Here is a 3,438-nt window from a genome sequence, read left to right as displayed (position 1 = left end):
AATTTCTTCTTTGACCCACTTGTTGTTTAAGAGTGTGTTGTTGAGCCTCCATGTATTTATAAATTTTCTGGCACTCTGCCTATTATTGATTTCCAACTTCATTCCTTTATGATCCGAGAAAGTGTTGTGTATGATTTCAATCTTTTTAAATTTGTTAAGACTTGCTTTGTGACCCAGCATATGGTCTATCTTTGAGAATGATCCATGAGCACTTGAGAAAAAGGTGTATCCTGCTGTTGTGGGATGTAATGTCCTATAAATGTCTGTTAAGTCAAGTTCATTTATAGTAATATTCAGGTTCTCTATTTCTTTATTGATCCTCTGTGTAGATGTTCTGTCCATTGATGAGAGTGGTGAATTGAAGTCTCCAACTATTATGGTATATGTGTCTATTTCCCTTTTCAGTGTTTGCAGTGTATTCCTCACGTATTTTGGGGCATTCTGGTTCGGTGCGTAAATATTTATGATTGTTATGTCTTCTTGTTTAATTGTTCCTTTTATTAGTATATAGTGTCCTTCTTTGTCTCTTTTAACTGTTTTACATTTGAAGTCTAATTTGTTGGATATTAGTATAGCCACTCCTGCTCTTTTCTGGTTGTTATTTGCATGAAATATCTTTTCCCAACCTTTCACTTTCAACCTATATTTATCTTTGGGTCTAAGATGTGTTTCCTGTAGACAGCATATAGAAGGATCCTGTTTTTTAATCCATTCTGCCAGTCTATGTCTTTTAATTGGGGAATTCAGTCCATTGACATTTAGAGTTATTACTGTTTGGATAATATTTTCCTCTACCATTTTGCCTTTTGTATTATATATATCATATCTGTCTTTCCTTCTTTCTACACTTTTCTCCATGTCTCTCTCTTCTGTCTTTTTGCATCTGACTCTAGTGCTCCCTTTAGTATTTCTTGCAGAGCTGGTCTCTTGGTCACAAATTCTTTCAGTGACTTTTTGTCTGAGAATGTTTTAATTTCTCCCTCATTTTTGAAGGATAATTTTGCTGGATATAGGAGTCTTGGTTGGCAGTTTTTCTCTTTTAGTATTTTAAATATATCATCCCACTGTCTTCTAGCTTCCATGGTTTCTGCTGAGAAATCTACACAAAGTCTTATTGGGTTTCCCTTGTATGTAATGGATTGTTTTTCTCTTGCTGCTTTCAAGATCTTCTCTTTCTCTTTGACCTCTGACATTCTAACTAGTAAGTGTCTTGGAGAACGCCTATTTGGGTCTAATCTCTTTGGGGTGCGCTGCACTTCTTGGATCTGTAATTTTAGGTCTTTCATAAGAGTTGGGAAATTTTCAGTGATAATTTCTTCCATTAGTTTTTCTCCTCCTTTTCCCTTCTCTTCTCCTTCTGGGATACCCACTACACGTATATTTGTACGGTTCACATTGTCCTTGAGTTCCCTGATACCTTGTTCAAATTTTTCCATTCTTTTCCGGATAGTTTCTGTTTCTTTTTGGAGTTCAGATGTTTCATCCTCCAAATCACTAATTCTATCTTCTGTTTCTTTAAATCTGTCATTGTAGGTATCCATTGTTTTTTCCATCTTTTCTACTTTATCTTTCACTTCCATAAGTTCTGTGATTTGTTTTTTCAGTTTTTCTATTTCTTCTTTATGTTCAGCCCATGTCTTCTTCATGTCCTCCCTCAATTTATCGATTTCGTTTTTGAAGAGGTTTTCCATTTCTGTTCGTATATTCAGCATTAGTTGTTTCATCTCCTGTATCTCATTTGAACTATTGGTTTCTTCGTTTGACTGGGCCATATGTTCAATTTTCTGAGCGTGATTCGTTATCTTCTGCTGGCGTCTGGGCATTTAGTCAGATTTCCCCGGGTGTTCGACCCCACAGGTTGAAAGATTTTTCTGCGCAGTCTCTGGGTTCTGTTCTTCCTATCCTGCCCAGTAGGTGGCGCTCGTGGCACACGCCTGTCTGTGGGTTCCACCAGCGAAAGTTGCTGTGGGTCCCTCAACTCTGGAAAACTCTCGCCATAGGGGAGGTTCGGCAACCGAAGCGTCTTGGAAGAACGCCAGCCGGCCCGGGGTTCCAAACGCGGGGAGGGTCGCCGGCTGTCGCAGCACAGAAGAGCGTCCGGCCAAATTAGCTAGTCGGCCCGGGGCACCAAGCGTGGCGGGAGGGCGCCAGCTGTCGCAGCCCGGGAGAGTGCACTGTTCCCAGCCGACGAGGGAGTCACGTGTTTGGAAGGGATCCCCCGGTCACTGTTCTCCGCAGTCTGGGGATTTCCAACCCAACTATCTCAGTTGTTCCGGGGGGCCTCGTGTGGTGGGGGCACCAGCCGCCGCGGCCTAAGGGGACCGCCTGTCCAATTCTACCAGCTGGCCTGGGAAGGTGGAAGGGAGGGACTCCGGTCGCTTGCCGTCCCACCCAGGAAAGCCCGTGCCTCTTGGTGATCTCACCGGAGCTGGTTCTCCCAGATAGTCAGCCGTTCCAGGATGGGGTACGCTGTCCCTTTGATCTCCCTCGTGGCTCCGGGAGCTGCTCTGTATTATCTCCACTCCCCCAGTAGTTGTTCTGGAGGAGGAAAGGTGAGGGCAGCAAGGCTGTCGAGGCTGGTGGCGGAGGAGCACGGTGAAGGCGGGGGAAGAGGGCACCGTGTTGGTTGGAGAGCAGCCGGAGCAGGAGGGGGAGGAGGGGGGTAAGGAGGCCGGAGAAAGAGAGGGGGTAAGGAGGTCGGGCGGCTCGGCTGCTGCGGGGCGCGGGCGCCGCGCGGCGGGCCGGCGGAGAAAGAGAGGGGGTAAGGAGGTCGGGCGGCTCGGCTGCTGCGGGGCGCGGGCGCCGCGCGGCGGGCCGGCGGAGAAAGAGAGGGGGTAAGGTTCATCTTGTTAACTTAGTTCTTAATACATGATTGGAACTTTGTAAATGCTTATGAAACACTTAATGTAAGATAGATTCAAACGCATTTGTGCACATCTGGAAGCTGGTACAGTGACTGTCAGAAGTCTATTTGTATGGAGGTTGAGCAAACCCTGGGAAAGAACCTTGATATGTATCTCCAGGCATAATTGGCCCAAACTTGGTAAACCAGAAGGATGGTTCTACAGAAACCAGTGTGCGGGAGAGCTGAAGAATCTTCCGGGAGAAGTCATTCTGAGGCCTGATGAGCTTCATCCTGAGAAAGCACTAATTGGTAGAGGGGAGGAGGAACTCTGAGTATAACACAGTGGCTGTTACTCAAAATCACCTTTGGTTCACTATTTTTTGTACCCTCAGAAGAAAAAGTAATTCTAATAAAAAACAGAATGATTTCCTTCACCAAACTGCTGTGGGACTCCTCCTGTGTCCCATGAGTGTGAAAGAGCCATTTCCAACCTATTCCACTCATTTCGAAAGTTTCCATGTGTGGCAGTAGCGGCATTGTGCAGTCTCAGGACCATGGTGGTGGGGTCTGATAGATCAGCAATGGTGACACGG

The sequence above is a fragment of the Tamandua tetradactyla genome, chromosome 4 (genome assembly GCF_023851605.1).
Source record: "Tamandua tetradactyla isolate mTamTet1 chromosome 4, mTamTet1.pri, whole genome shotgun sequence".
Classification (NCBI taxonomy): Eukaryota; Metazoa; Chordata; class Mammalia; order Pilosa; family Myrmecophagidae; genus Tamandua; species Tamandua tetradactyla.
The sequence above is the reverse complement of the archived record's forward strand: the minus strand, read 5'-3'. Positions refer to the sequence as shown.